The sequence below is a fragment of the Delphinus delphis genome, chromosome 14 (genome assembly GCF_949987515.2).
Source record: "Delphinus delphis chromosome 14, mDelDel1.2, whole genome shotgun sequence".
NCBI lineage: Eukaryota > Metazoa > Chordata > Mammalia > Artiodactyla > Delphinidae > Delphinus > Delphinus delphis.
The window spans coordinates 8680658-8704192 of NC_082696.1; the positions used below are offsets into that span (position 1 = coordinate 8680658).

General features: G+C 45.4%; 1 long non-coding RNA gene across 1 annotated transcript; it reads right to left on the reverse strand.

Moving 5' to 3' along the window:
* Window positions 1–2095: 2095 nt before the first annotated feature.
* On the reverse strand, window positions 2096–22132 carry LOC138414263 (uncharacterized). Its single transcript, XR_011246715.1, has 4 exons — window positions 21978–22132; window positions 21049–21098; window positions 20634–20807; window positions 2096–2843 (listed from the first exon to the last, which is right to left on the reverse strand). It is a non-coding gene; the product is annotated as an uncharacterized lncRNA (long non-coding RNA).
* Between the last annotated feature and the right edge of the window lie 1403 nt (window positions 22133–23535).

The window sequence follows — 23535 nt, forward strand, 5'->3', positions numbered from 1 at the left end:
TGCCCGTTTCTTTCTTCGGACCAAGAATTTAATTGAAAAAGAACTTTAAGTCTAACTAAGTATATGTTTCAGAACTCCTACCATTTTACCTACATTAAAGTGACTGGGGATGGAGAAGAGTCAGTTAGAGATAACGGTACCGCCCACCCATTCTAAAAGTCGACTTGGGCAACAACAACAACAGGCCCTCTGCCTGGGTATGTAGGTGTGTCTCTGAAACATCTAAGGAAAGGTTGTCAATCTGAGACCATCTTCAAGTTTCCGTAAAACAACCAGGGATGAGCTTGATGACCTTGCAAATTCCCTTCCCGGTCTGACATTCTGCAATCTGATGGGAAGAGACTTGGAGAACCAGAAACAATTCTGCAAGTACGTTCTTTTTAAAGGTGTTTCTCAACATTTGTTCCATTTCTGTCTTTAAATCCACATGCAGAATATGTCGTCACTCTTTCTTCGCTGCTCCAGTAACCTACCATGTTACCATCTGAGGTCGTGCTGCCCACTCACTGAGGGCCACGGGCTGTCTTGTTCACCTGTGTGTGTGTCTCTAGAATCCAGTGCAGCGCCTGGCAGCAAGTAGGGACTCAGTAAACGTTCCTGGGGAGCGACTGAAGAAATTCAATGGATGGATGGACGCACAGTGTGTAGTGCTAGGATCATGGGGTGGAATAACTCAGGAAGACAGCTGTGGCCCTTTGGGAGGCAGGAAAAGAGGACGGCTCGAATCCAATGAAAAATTAGAGAGAGTCTGGCAGAGACAGAAGTGCAACTTCTCCATCGCAATTACTCATGGACCGCCCTGGCTGGAGCCTCTCTATAGCTCTAGGTTTCTTATCCGATGGCCTAGTATCTGCTAGTCTAAGGGATTTCCTCTGTGCTTCCACCTTTCAGATAAATTACCCTCCAGGACCTAAGCTCGCTGAGCAGGAATCTTTGTCATTTTGAGTAGCTTCTATGTATGTCCATATATTTATTATGAACACAGTGTATTTCAAGTGTCTAGGACAGTGCCTGGCGCTTAATAGATACCCAGTGTATATTTATTGAATGAGTGGATACATTCAGAATGAGAAAGTTCACTCTGAGTCTGAAGCGAGAGCCATTATTTTCTGACCAAGCCGATATTTTTTGTGGTGCAGAGTGGTTGCAGACTTTGAAAACACAAGGCTTAGGTGAACGAATGACGGCAAACAGGCTCTACAGAGCAAAGCAGTGGGGTGGATGGGCCAGCTGCCTGGCTGCAAGGCCCAGCTTTGCCCCTTAGGGGCCGCGCGTTCAGGAGCCTCCAGGTGCCTCTGTCCCCCGCAGCCGCGTGGGCTTAACGACAGCACCTTCCTCTCAGGGTTTTTATGAGGATTAAGTAAATCAGTATGCAAAACGCATGCAGAAAAGAGCCTGGTGCATCCTGCTAAGTACTATATATGCCGCGTTTATTAGGGTTTTTCTGGATCCCTTGAATTTGCTGAAATTGTATGCAATCATTAGCTGAGAGAAGAGTGTTGAATTCTCTTAGCAGTGTGTACCAGGCAGTCCTACGTGATCATCCAAATGGCTTTACTCCTCCATAGTCCCAAAGGGTCAGCAGGATAGCAGCTCTAATAACTTGAAAACAACGTTTGCAGTTACTACCCTTTCTGCAAAAGCCCAGCGCTGTGGAGATGAATCGAATGCATACATCAAGTTATAATCCAGGAACGGTCTTTATTAAAGCTAAAATACAGCCAAGAATCCCAGCCCGTCACCCTACCCCCGCCCACCCCCCCAACCCCCGCCGGAAAAAAAATGTCCCCACTGAAAAGGTAAACTGGACCAACTGCTTAGTCTCCACAAGGAAAGGTCTCCCGGCCGTCACTGCACTAGGCTGCAGCTCCTATAGGTTCAGGGATTCAGTCCCTGTTGCAGGAACCAAAGTTCCGGGCCTTTTGCTAAATTCCATTTTTGTTCTATAGCCACTTCTCAGATTATGACGCCATGGAGGCAGGGACTGTGTCCTGCGGAGCCCATCTGTCCTCCACTTGGCCCTGCACGATCACTACACAGGGGCCCCGCGCCACACCCGACATTCTCACACAGGAAACTGCTTAAAATCCGGGCTGCCTTAAAAGGAAACAGAGGGGCAGAGCACAGAAGCACGAGAGGGCTCCCAGCCAGCGAGCACTGGGAAGGCAGGCAGGCACTAATCCCACGAGGGGAAGGGGTGGCTTGGTCTGGTTTCAGCCCCAGTGGCCGTTACCAGACCTTGGAGTACAGGGTTTGGTGTTATGCCTCGCCAAGAATCCTCGGCGCATTCTGAAAGAAAGAAGGCGACAGAAAAGAGATTCATAGACCTAAACTCTGTATAGCTTATATAAGGCTATATAAAAAGATGCTCACTGAGGCAGAAAGCTGTGAGCTCTCTAGACAATGTCTTTATTTACATACATTTTGACAGGCATATATAATGATGATATAGATGATATTTATTGAAAAGGAGAAGTGTTCACTGCATGATCAGTTTTTTTAAAGTGATGAAAACGTGTATTGTGCAATATCACTTTTTAAAAAATGAAATAAAACTCTCCCTATATAGCTTTTTCATCTCAAGTATAAATAGTAACCATATGTATGTAGTACTTTATTCATTATTTTAGTGGTTTAAATTTAAAAAATTAATAGGGCTTCCCTGGTGGCGCAGTGGTTGAGAGTCCGCCTGCCGATGCAGGGGGACACGGGTTCATGCCCCGGTCCGGGAAGATCCCACATGCCGCGGAGTGGCTGGGCCCATGAGCCATGGCCGCTGAGCCTGCACGTCCGGAGCCTGTGCTCCGCAGCGGGAGAGGCCACAGCAGTGAGAGGCCCGCGTACTGCAAAAAATAAATAAATAATAATAATTAATAATAGAATACGTAGCACTTAATGAATTGTTAATGAATACGTATCACTTTTGAAGAAAGAAACAAACTTTTCTTAAACTCACAAAACTGCCAAAGAGAGGAAGCGAAGCCAAAGGAATCCGTTTCTGATAGAGGGATTTCAAAACCGAAGGCCTTTCTTTGGGGAGGGGCTGTCTGCCCTAACTCCCTATGTCATGTCACACCTCCGTCCTGTTCCCCACTCACACGGTCAGAGCCCCGGGTGGCATCTTGTTGAGGCATATGGCTGCCACGTCCCTGCCTAGAGTCCTAGGGTCACCCCTGTGGTCCGTACAAGGAACTTGGTACATGAGTCCATCACCTCTGTATTCAACAGGCAGCCCCATGCTTGGACTGCTAAGAGGTAACACCCTATAAAAAAGAAACATGAAGGAGAAAGAAGCGATTCACTGGGATGACACCCAATACTGACTTTGAGAAAGAGGCCAGTTTCTTCCCAAAGGTAAGTGAGCATGCCTGGAGAAGCGGCCTCTGCTGGGTAGGTATGCGATGCCAACCTTGATCTGTCACAAGCATTACTGAAGAAAGCGCTCTGAGGGCACGTGCCAGCTTTAATTAATAGCTAACCATCCCATATTGGAGATGGTTTTTCCTGCTGGAGTGGAATTTTCCATGAGACTTACTGACAGTATTTTATGTCAAATAAGTTAAAAATCGAGCTGAAAGGTCCAGGCTGGAATGGGGTGATCAAGAAAGGAAGGCGGAACAGAAGTGCCGAGGGCACAGTTTAATGTACTGTTACATCCCTGGCGCAGTCAGTTACTCAAATGCGTTAGCAAACATAAGGACTTGAAGGTAACCTCTGAAACACAGAATTCAAGAAAAGTAGGGCATTCTTGGCCCTCGTTTAATTGCTACCTCTGAGGAGAGCAAACCCAACCGCTAAGAGGCAACGCCTGCAAATTCCCTTCCAGTGAATCTTTCCAGGGCCCTAAATTCAAACAGCTGGAATTATCATTCAAGCACCATCCACTTAGCCTTTGAAAATGAGGGATCTGTCTCCTGATGGGAAATGTGCATTTCTTTTCACCAACGGGACACAGTGTTCTGGGCCTCGTTTATTCTCCACATAAACAGCCTTTGTGGAGGATCGTGTGTTTGGCATTTACTACTTAACACAGGTTACAGCAAATTCATTTCTGTCATGAAAAGTTCCAAGTGTACAGAGGAAGTGAAGAAGAATAAAAACCTTATAACAAAACAACCTCTGCTTCCCAAGTTTTCAATTGCAAATAACAAAAAAGGTGGCTTGAAAACATCACTAAATTCCGTTTTAAACATCCGAAATTCATAAGGGGAGACCCAGTCATGGGAAGAGGAAGTAATAAAATAAATAACCGAGCAATGAAAACTTGGTGGCCCAGATGGTGGAGGACGAGTAAGTCAGCATCGTGTCCGGACAGGGAAGCCAAGCGCCCGCGCCGCGTCCTCAATCCTGCCTCGAGTGGGGAAAGTGATATGCGGCTCAAATCCCTAGAACTTATAACCACAGGTACTTTAAGAGGAGGAGAAAACCTTTGCATAGTAAAGCCCAGACTCTTGGGCTTCCAAACTGGGTCCCAAACAAGAGATATCAACGCACTCATACTGGCGTGTAAAACTACCCGGCATGCAGCAACCTGGATGGACCAAGAGATGATCATACTAAGTGAAGTAAGCCAGACAGAGAAGGACAAATACCACACGACATCCCTTATATGTGGAGTCTAGAAAAGTGATACAATTGAACTTATTTACAAAACAGAAGTAGAGACATAGAAAACAAACTTATGGTTACCAGAGGAGAAAGGGGTGGACGGATAAATCGGGAATTTGGGGTTAACAGATACACACCACTATGTATACAATAGATAAGCAGCAACAAGGACTTACTGCAGAACACAGGGAACTACATTCAATATCTTGTAATAACATATAATGGAAAAGCATCTGAAAAAGGACGTGTATATGTGTATACACATCTAGATATAGATCTGAATCACTTTGCTCTATACCTGAAACATCGAAAATCAACCACACTTCAATTTTTAAAAAAGGAAGCCCCCCCCAAAAAAATCCACAAAACAAACAAACAAAAAGATACCCAACATGTATTTGTATCTCTGTTTTCTAAATCAATTAAATATGTCTTGGCCCTGAGGCACCAACCTGGCAGAAAATCCAGCCTGATGGGGCTTTGCGAATTTCCCGTTCTACGTGGCCCTGGGCTCAAGCAGGAGCAGGGGACTGAGGAAGGGCCTGCGGACCAGGGGCTCCCGCCCGTGTCCACGTGGCCCTCATGTCGGTAGGTTGTCCACTTCTTCCTGGCTGAGCGTCAGCGTGAAGACCCAAGCCAAGGCTTCCAGGTCGGGCTGGCTACTCCTGGAGGGCACACGGCTCAGGTGACCCATCCAAGACATTGTGGGTACACAAGGCACAGTTCTGCCCCCAGGGGGGAACCCCACAGGCCTAAACTCAAGCCATCCACCCTCTCTCCAGGGTGTCACACTCCTCTCTTCCTGTCCACGCAGCAGCCTCCTTCCCCTTCACTGGTGGTAGAGAAGGTGCAGGACGATTTCAGCCTCATAACTGCCTTCCCCCAACCAAAGGGGTAATCGGACTCTAGCCCAGATATTACAAACCAGACGCCTGAAGGCAAAATTCTGAGTTGTTTTGCCCCACACTCTGTTTGTTTTTGTTACTTGCCAACACACACCCACACAAAATCTAGAATTTGCACAGAAAAACCCAGCTTCCTATTGTTTATTGAAAACTCAAGTGCTCTGGAAATATCAGGCCCACGTGCCCACGTGCCGTTAACTGATTGGAGCTAATGGCTTTTCATGGGACTGTGTTCTCTGCTTTGCCACAGTCTCCACTATGCCCTATTGTTGCCATAAGGCCACTTCACAAACTTACATTACCTACTTGTGAGAATCAGGTTTGGCAATACTTGATCTAGGCCTTAGGACACAGATATGTGGCTGCATTTCTAGGGATAGGAAAAGGAATTCTTTCAGATTTCCCAAAGAACAAGACAAAACAATGTTTCAATAGCTTATCCTGTTATATACGTACAAATATGATTCCTTTGATGGCAAAGCACAGGAGGAGCTAACCACCAGCAACTTCCCAGTCGCACTTGGCACGCAGCCACCAATTCATCCACGTGTTAGAGAAAGAAACCCTTCCGATACTTGTTAAAATGGTGAGGCAGACTTAGGACTGTTGTGATCCGTACAGGGCCCACTGCAAAGGGGTTTTGTAGCAGGGGAGAGACTGGGCTCAACTCCGGATACAAAGAAAAGTGGTCATTTAGAGTCAAAGGGCAGGATGAGGGCAAATAGATGGAAAATTACTAAGAGGAATCATCAAGGGTGACAGGGGATTTCTGGCTAAAACAAGCTACCAGGACTCCTGCTGAAAGCGGGCCAGGCTGATCGGATATCCATCACCTGGGGTCGAGGGATGAGGAACTTGGTCAGATTTCAGGGGTGGTCACATATTGAGGGTGGGGTTCTGGTGGGGCTGATGTAAGGCTCCCCAGAGCCCGGGCCTCCTTGAAAAGGCGCTCAGAGGAGCCTGACTAGAGTGCGGCCCGGGAGAGCCCTTGTCCTGCCTCCTCTCCTCAGAGACAGCCCCCGCCCTCCCAAAGCCCAGAAGGCCTGTCACCGGCTGGCAGTGTCTGTAAAATGCCAGCCTTTCCTCCCGCAGTTCAAGGAGCCGTGACTAAAATTTCCTTGGGGCAAATCCCCAAAACAGCAGGGATTGCGGCTGGTGAAAGGCGGCACTAAGTGACCGGTGGCGTTAACCGTGTATCCCAACAGCGGAAACAAGAGAGCTAGCCTGGAAGTGATAGCGGCCAGGAGCTCAGCCCCACCACTGTCCACTGAGGGCACACACCCCTCCCAGGTGCTGTGTCACCACACAACAATTGAAGGGAGGAGGCTGTATCACACGTCACAGAAAAATACTAGAATGCATGCAAGTAGACTTGTTGTTGGGCAACCTCCCAACATCCATCTCACTCCCTGAATCAGAACGACACAGTTCTAGAGTGAGATTTCTAATGTATCTGAGTCTCAAGGACGACTTAAGATAGGAGCAGACCCTCTTTCCTGGGCCCAGGCCACCAGATGTACACCCAGAAAGGGAGCTCACCCCACTGCCTTGGCACATTCAACCGCAGGAATCAGCGCTCCATATTGCTTCTAAGACTCCCATCTGTCCAGTGAAGACACTCAGCACACCATGTAAGCAGTGCATTTCTGCCTTCGAAACGTCTCTCATATTTCCAAGTCCAGTCTCCAAGCCGCTTGACCTGAAGTGTGTTTGTCTTTAGAAAGCAGCCATTCTTGACAAAATGCACACACAGAGGACTTCCCTGGTGGCTCAGTGGTTAAGAATCTGCCTGCCAATGCAGGGGACACGGGTTCGAGCCCTGGTACAGGAAGATCCCACATGCCGCAGAGCAACTAAGCCCGTGCGCCACAACTACTGAGCCTGTGCTCTAGAGCCCGCGAGCCACAACTACTGAGCCCGCGTGCCACAACTACTGAAGCCCACACGCCTAGAGTCCATGCTCCGCAACAAGAGAAACCACCGCAATGAGAAGCTCACGCACCACAACGAAGAGTAGCCCCCACTCGCCACAACTAGAGAAAGCCCGCGCAGCAACAAAGACCCAACACAGCCAAAAATTAAAAAAAAAAAAAAATGCACACACAGAGAGACAGCTATCTACCTGCTAGAGCCTCCACGAGAGCCGTGCCCCTCCCTCTCCAACGCCTCCACTTCTAAATTGCAAGCTACAATTTTTGGCATGAGCATTAGAAACCATGATACATAAGAAGGTTAGGGAAAGGAGAAACATGATTTACTCTTCTCCCTCCCACCGGGCTACCTGAATTTCTAAAGGTAGCGGTACGCTCAGATTTTTCTTTAGGGTTAAGTACGCAAGAAACTCAATGATCAGAAATGAGGCTAATGATAAATGCCTTTCTTCAGTCCTCATAGCCCTCTTCTCAAAGAGGTCCACAGAGCGGGAAAGATATAGGAGACAAAAGAGATAAAGAAAAATCTAGGGCAAACCAAAAAAGTAGAAAACCTCACAGCAGTGTTCTTGAAATCTAAACTGAATCCTGATTCATCAAATATTTTGAGTTTGAATCCTAAGATCAATCTCTTCTTTTCCATTAAAAAGAAAATATCTACCTACTAACATTGTATAGAACAAGTAAGAAACAGAATCGAAAATATAAATTCAAGAATATTTTACACCTAACTGAAACCATGAAAAATTTAGAGAAGTGAAAGTAGCTAAAATAAGCCCTCATTCTTTTGTTAAACCTTTGCTGATGCCTGCTTAGAGCAGAGCCAGAGAAAGGCTTAAATACAAAGGAGAGGGAGGGTTGCCCTCTGATCAGCAGTCGTGAGAACATGGGGGAAGGCAGGGGACTGGCAGGGGGAGGGTGTCGGGAGTTAGGGGCTCAGGCCAGGGGTCCTACTGCCCCCTGCCTGGGTGCTTCCTCCTCCCAGCAGCTGCCCTTTTTCCACCTGCAAAGCCCCTTCCCAAGTCCAACTGCTCTTACGAAGGTCTGTTATGGTGTGTTTGGTTAGAAGCCCCCAGCCTTCCTGGGCTCAATTGCTGCTGAGTCTTTTTAGATGTTAATTTGATGATTCACTCAAAGGCTTTCAAAAGAGGCTTTTAAGTAATGAAAGACGCAAAGGGGTTTTAAAGCCCTGGCAAGCGATTCTGGAAAGGTACAAAAGCATGCTGCAGAACTGGTTTGGCTTGGAACTGAAACCACACAGAGGAGAAAATGTTTGCAGTATAGGGAGGCGTCACTTCCAGAAGGGAACTTAGCAAGGGGCCCATTTCCCAGTGTGGTTTATTTATCTTAAGAGGTTTCTTCCCTGTCCACGTATCAGTATCACAGGAGACTGGAAACAATCACCAAGTAAAAACTCCTACATTTAAATATTTAAGATTCATATCCAAGCAATAAGTTTCCTATGATTAAATTTAATATATTAAGTTTCATTATAGAACTATTTGTTCATCAGTCTTGTCCAAGATGCAGGATTCTGGATGACTTTTACACTTAACTTTACTGTGGAATTTCCTTTCCATTTGCAAGATTTAAGTGTTTAACAAGTATTTGCTGGTGAAGGGATTAGCAAAAGCACTGGTGAGTCACACAAGAATCTGTTTACACACTAAACCGCTAAGACGGAGGGAAAGTGCAGAGGAGGGGTGTCTTCTCAGGGGAAAAGGTAGAGACTAGGATGCACGACCCCTCCAAGAGTGTGGCTGCTACCACTGAAGTCCACCCACACACCCGCCAGCCCCTACCAGAGCAGGGAGGGGCTCAAGTGACTTCTTTTCTTTCTTTCTTTCTTCCTTTTTTTTTTTAAATGAAATATTTCAAACATATGGAAAGATGTAAAAAGGCATACAATCAATACCTTTTACTCCCCACCACCAACTTTCAAGAAATAAAACATTTCAAATAGTTCCCAGTGTAACCCTAATTCTCCTCTCTCCCTTCAAGAAGCAACTCCTGTATTGAATTGAGTGTCCTCATTTCCATGTTCCTTTACTAAGCGTGTATATACTACTAAACACTAGTTAGGTATTATTTTGTACATTTTAAAGCCCCATCTGAATGCGTTACTGCAGGGCTGCCCCAAGATGTGCAGGGTCCTGGGCAAATATTTTTTGCAGGGTCCTTGAGTTGCCCAAAATTGTGTGTCAGCACCCTGCTGGCAGCCCAGTCTTGCTCTATGAAGTTCAGCCAGCAGGGGCCATCTGCCCTCAGTCCCAAGGAGGCACAGGCCAGAGCGCCTCCGGGCTTCTGGTCAACCTTACATGCTGTGCAGCAGGTTGTGGGAGAGGGCAAGTCCATGGTCTCTGCCTCAGCTCAGAACGCCGTACCCAGACATCTGGGCCCAGGCACCGGAGAGGCGGGGTGGAGGAGTCCCTCCAAAGTGCAGGGACACCTAGACAGGAGGACCCAGCACAGGGGCCCAACTTGCCCCAGTCTAAGACTGGCACTGGTTTACTGAATGTCCACTTCCGCAACTCACGTTTGCCACTCAACACTGTGAGATCTCTCCACGTCGACCACCATAGCGCCAGCTCGTTCATTTTCATTGCTATTTAATGAATAGATAGATAATTTCTTTATCCATTCTCCCGATGATGACATTTCCTTTGTTTCCAGTTTTCCACTATAAAAAACTCAGTGTTGGGGCTTCCCTGGTGGCGCAGTGGTTGAGAATCCGCCTGCCGATGCAGGGGACACGGGTTCGTGCCCTGGACCAGGAAGATCCCACGTGCCGCGGAGCAGCTGGGCCCGTGAGCCATGCCCGCTGGGCCTGAGCGTCCAGAGCCTGTGCTCCTTAACGGAAGAGGCCACAGCAGTGAGAGGCCCGTGTACCACCAAAAAAAAAAAACAAAAAAACAACAAAAAAAAACTCAGTGTTGATTCAAACCTCAAACTCCAAACCCATACAAGTGGAGATGTGTTGTTACAAGGTCTTGGAAGCTATTTTTTCCCCCCACTCAGAGCAACGGCAAAGACAAATTTCCTTATTATTTCTCTTTGCTAAAAGTCAGATTTTTTTTTTCTTCTATTCAGCCCTTTCCCAGAGGACGTAGCCCTTTGAGGGTCTTGGAACCATGTGGAGTTCTCTTTTTTGTCTCCCTACTTGCATGGGCCCCCAAGACATTGTTTACCAAGCTCACGGGGCCAATCCAAGCACCTAGGTCACCAGACTGGCAAATACTCCCCCCACGGCAGTAGCTTCAGCAGTTGCTTACAACTCCCATTTCCAGCCCCCTTTCCATTTGTGACCCCTGGAAATTTCCTTGATCGTTTTCTGACCTCAGATAGGTTTTGAAAAGGATATTTGTTACATTTAACCTAACATTTCTAGGTATTTTGTATTTAGGTTGTTTTCACTTGGTTGTGGTTTGTCTGTTTGTTCTGGTGGTAGAATTAGCAGAGGTTCCAGTTTAGTTCATAGCGTTGTGTGTCTCGGGAGCAGGGCACAGGGCGTTAGTTTTTGCTGGTAAAGTTCTAGCAGACCAAGCAGGGCTCAGGTTCAACCACTGTGGCAGCAGCTGCCCCACATCTAGAGTGAAGCTGACTGGGGCAAAAGTAGCAGCTCACCAGAGGCGCCGCTTCCGGGGCGCTGTTCTCAGAGCCATTCTTGGAAGCCCCACGAGGGTCCTGCCCCTTCAGCTCTTCCAGCGACCCTGGCAGAAGCGGATTCCCTTTGTCAAAGCTCTTCCTCCTTAAAACAGGAAGAGTGCTATCTGTTATCTCCAGCTGAACCCGGCCTGACACAAACACCAGAAGCCTAAAGATAGAAGTGATTAAATATATAAAAAAGGAATCAGCCATATTTGTAATTGAAGAAATGCAAATTAAAGCAAGATACATTTTTTAAAATTTTCCTATTATTTTCTAAAGAGACATTTCACCTATCACATTGGCAAATATTCAAAATATAATGCCCAGTCATGGTAGAGACTTGAGGAAGCAGAGATATCATACCATCATTCACTGCTGCTGCTAATATAGAATTAGTACAATCTTTCTGGACAAGGAAGTTTTAAAAACGTGTATGACCTCGGACCTAGTGATTCTACTTCTGAGAGTTTATCCTAAAGGAAAAATTAGGATGTGCACAAAGATTTAATTGCAAGAATGTTCAATGAATTGTAGTCTAACTTTTTTAAAAGGAAATTATGTCATGTTGAACAATTGAGGGCTGGTCAAATAAATTATGGCACGAACGTAATATAGAACACTATCCAGATTTAAAAAATCGATAGTAGAAGAATGCTAATAACGGGAAACTCTTGCCAATATATTAAATGAAAATAGCAGTTGTAAACAATGGGCACAAGAGGGTTCCATTTTTGGTAAAATAAGAAGTTGATAAAATAATGTTTTCAAAATATTAACTAATAATATGGATGAATCTCACAGACATCATTTTTTTTAACACATTTTAAATATTTATTTATGTTTGGCTGTGTTGGGTCTTCGTTGCTGTGCACGGGCTTTCTCTAGTTGCGGCGAGCGGGGGCTGTTCTTTGTGCCGGTGCACGGGCTTCTCATTGCGGTGGCTTCTCTTGTTGCGGAGCATGGACTCTAGGCGTGCGGGCTTCAGTAGTTGTGGCAGACGGGCTCAGTAGTTGTGGCTCACGGGCTCTAGAGCGCAGGCTCAGTAGTTGTGATGCACCGGCTTAGTGGCTCCGTGGCATGTGGGATCTTCCTGTACCAGGGCTTGAACCCATGTCCCCTGCATTGGCAGGCAGACTCTTAACCACTGCGCCATCAGGGAAGTCCCTCCCGGACATCATTTTGAACAAAAGGAGCCAGATATAAAAAGTGCACATTAAAAGAAATGAAAATGGTGTTTACCTTCATGTGTGGGAGGCAGGGGTGCAGGGAGAATGGATATTGACTGGGAAGGAACATAAGGGAAACTTCCAGGGTGCTGGAAATATTTTCTGTCTTGAGCTGGGATGTCAGCATGTAGGTGTCCACAAAAGTAAAACTGTTTTGAGTTGTGCACTTAAGATGAGTGTTCTTCAGGCACTTTATTGTTTGTATGATAAACCTCAATTTAAGAAAAGTAAAAATCTTTCTGCTGATTGTCCCATGCCCTGCCCCTAAACACCTCTACCATCATATTAGAGCATCCAGTATGGTCGGTCACCTGTTCAACGTCTGGAGAGAGGTGTGAGGGAGCGGTAGTCCGAGCAGCAGCAGAGTTAACACCCAGGGGCGTTATCTCGGCTTAGTCTCTGATCCTACCCATGAGGATAACCCCATCTTAAACTGTCCTAGGGTACGAAAAGATGAGAGGAGAATATGCCCCAGGAGAGGAGGGGGATGAAGGTGAGCGGTGGGGAGCACAGACACTGAAAATATCTAGTTCATGAAATTCCTAAGCAGAGAAAGTGGTTAAATGCCTCCCATTGCAAAGGTATAAAGGAAGGAGGGAAAGAGAGAGGAAGGAAGGAAGGAAGGAAGGAAGGAAGGAAGGAAAGGAGGGAGGGAGGAAGGGAGGAAAGCAGAGAGGGAAGGAAGGAGCAAAAAAGACTTAAAAGATGTAGCTAAAATATAATAGAATTATGGATGATTTTTAAAATTTTCGCTTGTCTGTATTTTCTAAATTTTTGTTTTTTACAATTGTGTATTATTTTTGCAATAAGAAAAGGAAGCTGTTTGTTGGTGCTTCACGATACTTACACTGCATGCCGTGGTGGGAAGTCAACAGTTCCTAACAGGTCCTGTTCAATTTTGACCTTAGGTCAATCCACCCCGGTTTTACGTGACCTCAGGTGGTCCCACCCTTGTCTATGAGCATCTTGGGTGATTTATCACCTTTAGGATTGTGCAAGCAACATGACATTGTTGGGAGTCTTTTTTCTTGATAACAAATTACTAAAGACATAACCCAGAAAGAAAGTGTGCCCAGGCGCACGTATGCGCAGAGCAGGCTGGTTTCTCTCCAGCGCTACACACAGGTGGGCCCTAGGCACAGAGCCGCAAAGGAGGGGGTGGGTTACCTTAGGCCACCAGGGCCTCGGCTTTCCATGCTCCTCCCCGCTTTCAACACTTGTTCCCAGGAAACGTTCTGTAGTCTCTTTCATACTGAATTTAAAAGCACTTAGAGAGAGATCAGAGCTCTCAAGGGGCTCAGAATCTAAGATCAGAATCTAAGCAGAGACGCTCTAGTTGCAGATTTCTGCAAAAACAATCAACCGCTGCACAGGTGTTTTAATGATAGAATAGGAAGCCTGCGTCAGCCCTTGAATAAAAGCTGCCACCAAGTCTGCCACTCTAAGGCCCTGACCCCACCCCAGCTCCCACCCCAGGCACTGCTCCACGTTCCCTGTTCCTGCCTGGGATGGTCCGTGGTTGTTGGCACGTTGTAAAGCCATGTCAACATTGACTGGACCCCATTCTACACTCAGTTTGGTGACCAGACGCCACTGAACAGAAAGCTTGAGGCAGGCTGTATTGCCCCAAGAGGCTTCTCTGGGGGAGGTGGGCTCATCAAGTACCAGAAAGATGCAAGTACAGACGGTCCCCAACTTACAGTGGTTTGACTTACAATTTTTCCACTTTATGATGCTGCAAAAGTGAAACACATTCAGCACTCGCTGTCACTGCCCAGCATCACGAGAGACGATGGTCCCGCATTTCCCTGGTCCAGGAAAAGATCCAAATTCCAAATCTGAAGTACGATTTCTACTGAATGTGTGACGACAGTCAACAAACCAATACCTTATAACCACTCTGTACCCAGACAAGCATTGTTTTCACTTTCAGTACAGTATTCAATAAATCACGTGAGATATTTCAACACTTTATATAAGATAAGCTTTGTGTTAGATGATTTTGCCCAACTGTGGGCTAATGTAAGTGTTCAGAGCATGTTTAAGGTGGGTGAGGCTAAGCTATGGTGTTGACTACGTCGGCTATATTAAATACATTTTTGACTTAACGATATTTTCCATTTACAATGGGTTTCTCAGAGTGTAACCCCATTGTAAGTCAAGGAAGATCTATAGTTGGGACCAGTAGGGATAGTTTGCGTAAATGATTGAAGGCAGGACAATGATGAAACTCATGTGGCTGGAGCAGAGACTTCTAGATGGAGCTCCTTCTCCCCAAAGGCTGGAGCAGAAACTGAAACACACTTATTGATGGACAGATGGATGGTAGGATATCAAAGAGTGAGCTGATTAATTTGTATTTTATCTTAAAAGTGATAGTGAGTCAAACAAATGATTCTGAGCAGCCCAGTGAAAAGTTGAAATTGTACTTTAGAAAGATGTATCTGCAGGATGGATAAGGAAGGGAGAACTGGTGATGAGGAAGCTAGGCTGTAGCCTACTCCCCAGGAGAGAAAGCACTTAGGGAGCCAGCCACAAAAACAGACATTGTGAATTAAGAAGCATTGGACTTTAGTGCCTCATTGGGTGTGAAGGGTTCAAATGAGGAAAGAATCGAAGACACTGCTGACATATAAACCTGGAGAAATCTGATACATCCCCTAGCTCTTCCCATTCGCTCATTCACTGAACACAGTTGAGCACTTACCACGTACAAAGAGCTAGAGATTTTTAAAAGATGGGTAAGAGAGACAGCATGTACTCTTGAGAGGCTCATAGCCTAGTGTGAGAGAAGATAGAATCCACAAAATGATGTGAAGATGCAGGACTTGCACTTGGTCGGGGTGCTGCAAAGCATGGAGAAGGGTCTTTAATTCTCATGACAGGTACTGTCATCGACATGAACCCTGCTCCCCCATGCTGGCTCATTCTGTCATGGCTTTAAATAGAGGCAAAGGCTGGAAAATTCCTAAGGGGCTGGGTGGGGGGTGGATCTCTGGGACCAGTGAGAAGGAGAGCACTGCAGATGGGAAGGAGCCCCAAGAAGCATGTCTCCCTTTCCTGAGCACAAGGTGTGGTGGGTGGACCCCAACGGTACCAGGTCACCTCACATTTGGTTACATCCCTTCTTAGATTCTCACGTATTTTTCCTCTCACTATTCTGCAGATAACACTGAGAGTCCTTGATGCTGGAGCTGGAAAAGATAGTTTAGTATATACAACCTCATCTGTAGACGAAGAAAACTTCCCTTTCAGTGCTCCTTGTTCTTCATTCCTCTCCATTTGCTCTCACTAACAAGGCTTAACTATGCTGGGTCATTAGAAAGCTAAGTGGGGACTTCCCTGGTGGTGCAGTGGATAGGAATCTGCCTGCCAATGCAGGGGACACAGGTTTGATCCCTGGTCCGGGAAGACCCCACATGCCACAGAGCAACTAAGCCCGCGAGCCACAACTACTGAGCATGCGAGCCACAACTTCTGAGCCCACACGCCACAACTACTGAAGCCCGTGTGCCTAAAGCTCATGTTCTACAACAAGAGAAGCCACCACAAGGAGAAGCCCGCTCACTGCAACAAAACAGAGTAGCCCCCGCCCGCCACAACTAGAGAAAGCCCGTGTGCAGCAACAAAGACCCAGTGCAGCCAAAAATAAAATTAAATATTTTAAATAAAAAAAATGCTAAGTGATAAGTACACAATAATTTTTTTTTTTTTAATTTATGGCTGCATCGGGTCTTAGTCGTGGCATGCGGGACCTTTCGTTGTGGCACTCGGGCTTCTCTCTAGTTGTGGTGCTTGGCCTCAGTAATTGTGGCGCGCGGGCTTAGTTGCCCTGTGGCATGCAGGATCTTAGTTCCCCGACCAGGGATCAAACCCATGCCCCCTGAATTGGAAGGCAGATTGTTAACCACTGGACCACCAGGGAAGTCCCCATAATAATGTTTTAATGGAGTCACAGAATGGTGCTAATAGCTGGTAATGACTTAATGTGTTTTTCCTTCTAGGGTCATTTACATTTTATAATAGAAAGTTCTTAAACACCCTTAACAACAACAACAACAAACCCCAAACAAATATTAATAAAAGCCAACAAAACAAAATGAAAACAGATGAAGGTATGCATGCCCCCAGGTGGATTGTATCAGATTAGAGCAGAAGAGGGTAGACAGGCTTTCTGCAGAGGGGAGTAAGAGCTTCTCAAATTTCACCCTCCAAACCCAGGTTGCTGCCCCCTTGGCCTTCTATGAACGCAGCTGACCCTGTACATACAAATTCTTCTCACACGGACTAAGATGATGGATGTATGACCTAACTGGGAGAAAGGGGCAGGTGGGAGATAACAGTATGAAGGCAAGAGGACACCAAAGAAACACAAGACATGAGTGATGACAACCCCTCACTCCTCTTTCCTAATACTGGGATTTGAAATTATTTCACAAGCAATGTAAGGTGTGTAATGTCACTTGCATCTCAGAGATACAGATCAGTGAGTTGGGGTCAGAATCCCTGGGAATCATCAAAAGACAGGCCATCTATTTTCAGTGCTGCTGCTGATGAGCTGGGACCCACCTTCCCACAGGAGGTTGACTGTGTTCTCCAGTCTTCTGGCCTGACTTCCTCTCCAAACAACGTAGAAATGTGTGCACTGTACAGAGGCCCAGCCAAGGGGACAGAGAAGCTGAAATCCAGTTCATGCTCAGCTCACTAAGCCTTGAATCATGGGCAGGTCTGCACCGCACCAGAGAAAAGAGCACTTTTTTTTTTTCTTTTTTAGTGGTCTGACCAAAGAAGTGTCTGTACCTAATTTGAACACAGGAATATGTAGGTTAGGAACATCTATCTACTTCTTGTCTCCCTGGAACCTACACAAGACTAAATTGATGCCTCTGGAAATAAATAAGCTACTCTCGGTCTCTCCAACGGTCCATGTCAGACCATGCCAAACAAAACAGTGCTGAATTTAAAAGAACACTGTGAAGAGGAATCTCCCTTGTCTTTCCAAGTCCCTTGAATGAGTGTCCACTATTACCCCATCTATTCAACATTGTACTGGAGGTCCTAAACAGTGCAACAAGGCCAGAAAAAGAAATAAAAGGTTTAAAAACTGGACAGCAAGAAGTAAAACTATATTTATTTGTAGATGACAGGATTATATAGAAGAAAATGAACAAATTATTAGAATTAAAAAAATAAACTTAGGGCTTCCCTGGTGGCTCAGTGGTTGAGAATCTGCCTGCCAATGCAGGGGACATAGGTTCAAGCCCTGGTCCGGGAAGATCCCACATGACGTGGAGCAACTAGGCCCACATGCCACAACTACTGAAGCCCACATGCCTAGAGCCCATGCTCCACAACAAGAGAAGCCACCACAATAAGAAGCCCACGCACCACAGTGAAGAGTAGCCCCCGCTCATTGCAACTAGAGAAAGCCCAATGCAACAGAGACGAAGACCCAATGCAGCCAAAAATAAATAAATAAATAGATAGATAGATAAATAAATTCATCAAAGTCACTGGCTATAAGGTCAATATACAAAAATCAATCGTATTTCTATATACAACAAAAAAATTGAAAATGAAAAATATTTAAACTCTATTTATAATAGTATCGAAAATATAAATACCTAAGAATAATTCTAACAACAACAACAACAAAATGTGCCCAATCTCTATGCTGAAAACTGTAAAACATTTCTGGGAGAGAAATTAAAGAAGAACTAAATAAACAGATATTCCAACATAAATGAGGGAGAGTAATCTATATAGTAATAACATTTCTATATTCTACTTAAAGTGATAAAATACTAGTTCTAATTAGACTGTGAAATAGTAAGTATGTACATTATAATCCCTAGAGCAATCACGAAAAACATATACAAAGAGAGAGAATTTTAAAACTCAACAGAAAATTAAAATGAAATACTAAAAAATATTCAAATAATCTAAAACAAGGCAGAAAGGGGAAACAAAGGAAAGAAAAACAGAGAGAACAAACAGAAAAGAAGTAACAAAATGTTAAAACAACCTAAATCCAGACATATCAATAACTACACAATTAAATGCAAATGATCAAAACCACAGGTCAGCAAACTTTTTCTATCAAGTGCCAAATAGTAAATATTTGAGGACTTCTCAGCTATATAGTCTGTTATAACTACTCAGCTCTGCTTTTGTAGGGGAAAAGCAACCATAGAAAAGATTTAATCAAATGAGCATGGCTGTGTCTCAATAAAACTTTATTTACAAAAACAGGCAACTGGCAAGATTTGACCCACAGGCATAGTTTGCTGGCCCCTGGTCTAAACACATCAATAAAAAGATAAGAGATTTTCAAAGTGGATTAAAAAACAAGACCAAACTATATGCTGTCTATAAAACAAAACAAAACAACACAGACACACACCCTGTCTTAAATAATAAAAGGATGAAAGGAAATGTACTGTTTAAATACTAACCAAGAGAAAGCTGGCGTGGCTAGGTTGATATCACAAAGTGGACTTCAGAGCAAGAAAAATTACCAGGGATAAAGAGGGACATTTTGTCGAAAGACAATTCTCCAAAGGCTCTAACATTGTCAACATCTTGTGAGCAGAGGCAATGACTGTCTTGGATCTGGAGTATCTTTTCAAGGATGTTGTACAGTTAGCAGCGCTGGAAATAGAAATGGCCCTTCCCTCCTTAGCAAGGGGCTGGTTTGTTTTCATTCTAGTAGAATAAGGATAATGTCTCCCTTTGGATCAAAGGTCAGGAAAGTCTGCTGCCCATTATGAGATTTGGGTGCTCTAATCTCAGGGATCCTCTGCTGTGATGCAACCCACTGCATGTACAGGTGCCATCTGGTCCCCTTTGCATCATCCAGTGGGAAATGGGGCTCAAGGCAGTAGTGCACATGCTGGAACTGTGGCTACTGCTTTAGTGGCCAATAAAGTCCTGTGACATTGACCTGGGAGCCTGTGTCTTCTGTCAGTACCCATAAAACTGTGGCAGGATAGCTTGTTAGTTTGCAAGGAGGGTAAAACCTCAGACCCTTCACTGTTCTTACAAATGATAAAAAGGGTCACCATGATAACACGGCCATTCTAAACGTGTATGCACCGAACAACAGAGCTTCAAGATGCCTGCAGCAAAAAGTGATAACACTGAAAGGAGAAACGGACAAATCCACAATTACAGGTGGAGAGTTCAACACTCCTCCCTCAGTAATCACTAGAACAAATAGAGAATTAGCAAGGATACAGAACTGAAAAACACCATTAACCAAATAACCTGATTGATATTTCTAGACTATTTCACCAGATACATTTTTCCTGAAGAACATTCATCAAAAGAGACCATATCCAGGTCATAAAACAAACTTTGATAAATTTAAAAGAAGTAAAATCATATAAAATATGTCCTATGACCATAATGGAATTCAGAAATCAATAAGAAAAAGATAACTGGAAAGGGCAGGGCAACTAAGCCCACAGCCTGCAAGTAGAGAGAAGCCGGCACGTCACAACGAAGACCCAGCGCAGCCATAAATAAATAAATAAATAAATAAATAAATAAATAACCCAACAACCCTCTCGCATGTATTTAATCTAGAAAAATGAAAACGTATCTTTACATAAGAACCTGTACACAAATGTTTACAGCAGCACTAATTATAATTGTTAAAAAGTGGAAACAACCCAAATTTTCTTCAACCAGTGAAAAAACAGTGGTACCTGCAGCAACACAGATGAATCTCCCAGGCGTGACACTGAGTGAAAGAAGCCAGACCCAAAAGGCTACCCATTATATGATTCTATTTATATAACATTCTGGAAAAGGCAGAACTATAGCCACAAAGAATAGATGAGCGGTTCCCAGAGGTTACAAGCAGGGCAAGGATATGACTACAAAAGGCAGCACAGGGAGTTCTGGTGTGATGCAGCTGTTCCCCATCCCGATTGTGGTGGTTACACCCTACATGTGTCAAGTCCCGTAGCACTGTAATTTTGTTTTTAATTTAAAAAACTCAATGTTATTGTATGTTCACTTTAAAAACAAAATAAAATAAAGACACCATAAGAAACTTAACAGGCAAGACACAGACTGGTAGACTATATTCATGATACATGTGCCTAATAAAAGACTTATATCCAGAAAATATAAAACATTCCCAGAAATTGTAGGGAAAAGACAGACGAACCCATTAAAAAATAGAAGATCTGAACAATCATTTCACAAAAATAAGTAACCTAAAAGGTCAATAAGTTAGTAAAGGGGCTCAACATCATTATCCATTAGAGAAAACCAAATGAAAGCCACAAGGAGATCTTGGTACATACCAAGAAATTGTTTTAAAAACTGTTAATGCCGGGGGCTTCCCTGGTGGCGCAGTGGTTGAGAGTCCGCCTGCCGATGCAGGGGACGCGGGTTCGTGCCCCGGTCCGGGAAGATCCCACATGCCGCAGAGCGGCTGGGCCCGTGAGCCATGGCTGCTGAGCCTGCGCGTCCGAAGCCTGTGCTCCGCAACGGGAGAGGCCGCAACAGTGAGGGGCCCACGTACCGCAAAAAAGAAAAAAAAAAAAACTGTTAATGCCAACGGTTGGCAATGATGTGAAGTAACTAACTTTCATATATCAATTCAACTTTGGGGGGGAAACTGCTAAGCAGTGTCTATTAAAACTAAACATATACTTATCCTATGACATAAAATGTCCACTCATCTGTATAAACCCAAGATTGTGTGCATGTACTCACCAAAAGACCATATGAATGTTCACAGCACCTTCATTCCTAATAACTGAAAACTGAAAACCAAAATGCCTGTCAATGGTGGAACGGATAAATTAATTGTTGTATATTTCATACAATAGGATACTACCCAATAGTAAACAAACTACTGATGTACGCATATACCATGGATGAATCTTACAGATATTACGTTGGGTGAAAGAAACCAGATGGGAGAAGGCACACTATTTGGCTGCAATTATATGAAGTTTAAGAACAGGCAAAATTAATACACAGTAATAGAAGCCAGAATACTGGTTACCTCTGGGGTGATAAGTATTAACTGGGAAGGAGCAGGTGGACACCTGGGATGGTGAGGTATATTTTCAATATCCTATATCTTGATCTGGGAGCTGATTACATGTGTAAAAGTTCACCCAGCTGTTCTCTTAAGATCTGTGCAGTGTATTATGTGAAAGTTATACCTCAATTTAAAAAAAGGGAAGAAAGATGAGGAATGAAGGAGGAAGGAAAGAAAATGAAGGAGAGAATGAAAGGAAGGGAGAGAGGGAGGGAAGAAAACGAGACAGAGATGACTATGATCTCCAGGGGAGCTCCTCAAAAATACGTTATTGGGTAGGTACTGTTGTCTGCATCTTAAAGACGCGACCACGCCGAGGTCTGTTGATGTGTTCAGTGTTCAGTGTCACAGAGCGGGTGTGTGACGCGAGCAGAGGCTGGAACCCCGTGTGCACGACGCCAAAGCCTTTGTTTTTCCACCTACTATCTCAAGTCACCTCCTCCTAGAAAGGTGACCCCAAGAAATGCCTCCCTGAATTGATCATTTCTTGGTGGGAAGGATGTCTATCTTACATCCTTTTCAAATAGGAAAGCAGTTAGAGGAGTGTAGCGCTGAGTTCTGTTGAAGCGGAGCCCGACAGCGCCGCGTCACTCACACAGAAACGCAGATTCCGCGGCTGATGACGAGCCGCAGCGGACCACCCTCCCCGCCTACGACAGGCGGAAGCAGGCGCGCGAGGGCCCGGCTCTCGCCGCCCCTCCCCGCAGGTGGTCGGGCCTGGCAGCTCACCTGCGAGCGCGCGGCTGTGAGCTGGCGGCTCAGGCCCGCACGCATTTATAAGGCGCTATTTTGGTCGCGCGTCCTGATTGGCCGGCCGCGGCTGAGGACACGCTCGCGCGCGCCGCGGGGCGAGGCGGAGCCGAAACCCGGGGGAGGAGCGCTTCCGGCGGCCTAGAGGTCTGACGAGTCCGGGGGCTGCGGCGTGCGGGGCTGCCGAGCTTCCCCGAGGGCGATCTGGGGCCGCCGTGGCCACTCAGCAGTCTGTCGGTTGGGTGACATTTTAACGAAAGAGCCTGTGTCACCGAAAAGGGGCTGCTAAGAATCAACTGATTCACGCTTTTGGAGGGAGTTGCCAGCAGCCCTGACACTCACGAGCCACATGGCGGGAACTGCGAGAACCATAGCAGACGCGAGCTCGAAGCCGCTCGAGTGTCAGTTCCTGTGTGTACAAGCGCTTGCCAGCTCCCTCTGCAGACCTGTCTTTCTGTCATTCTTACCTCGCCCTTTGCTAAACCAGCCCTCTGCTGCCGCCAGCCCTATGAGGCCGTCATCCGACTGTGGCCGGGCCTCCATTCCTCTCTTACCTCGGTGCTGTCATTTACCCTTTTCTGAAGCAAGAGGAACAAAACACTCCCTGGACGTCTCAGGAGGATCTCATTTCCACCACATTCCCCTATCGTGGTCAGAGCCACGTCTGGCCTTCCCTGCTTTCTGGCTGTCCATCAATCAGGTGGTATTACTTCTCTGAGTTTCAAGGTTTTTTCTTTTGGTGACAGAGGCTGGTTTGAGCTTCTTTGGTGAAAGTTACTAAATAACTACAGAGTGTGATTCACGGAAAATCCTATCGTGCTTAAAAAGATAAGCAAAAAGGACCATCTGAAGGCACCACTAGCTATTGGATGGGAACTTAGCTTGAAAAGGATTCTGTTTAGGAGTTCTGTTACCTCATTAGAATCACAAATATTACCTCTGGTTGCAAAACCCTTAAAGGCCTTTGAGATTTCCTGAGCTCACAGCCTTGAAAATCATTTGCATTTAGATATGTAGAAAGAATATAACTTAGTAACTATTGAACACATCAATAAAAATTATCATTCATTATCTTTTTTTAATTGGGGTTTCTCTAGTTGTGGCGGGCGAGCGGGGCTACTCATCGTTGCAGTGCGCGGGCTTCTCATGGCGGTGGCTTCTCTTGTTGCCGAGCACAGACTCTAGGAACGCGAGCCCAGTAGTTGTGGCTCGCGGGCTCTAGAGCACAGGCTCAGTAGTTGTGGCTCATGGGCTCTAGAGCACAGGCTCAGTAGTTGTGGCACACGGGCTTAGTTGCTCCACGGCATGTGGGATCTTCCGGGACCAGGGCTCAAACCCATGTCCCCTGCATTGACAGGCAGATTCTTAACCACTGCACCACCAGGGAAGTCCCTCATTAAGTA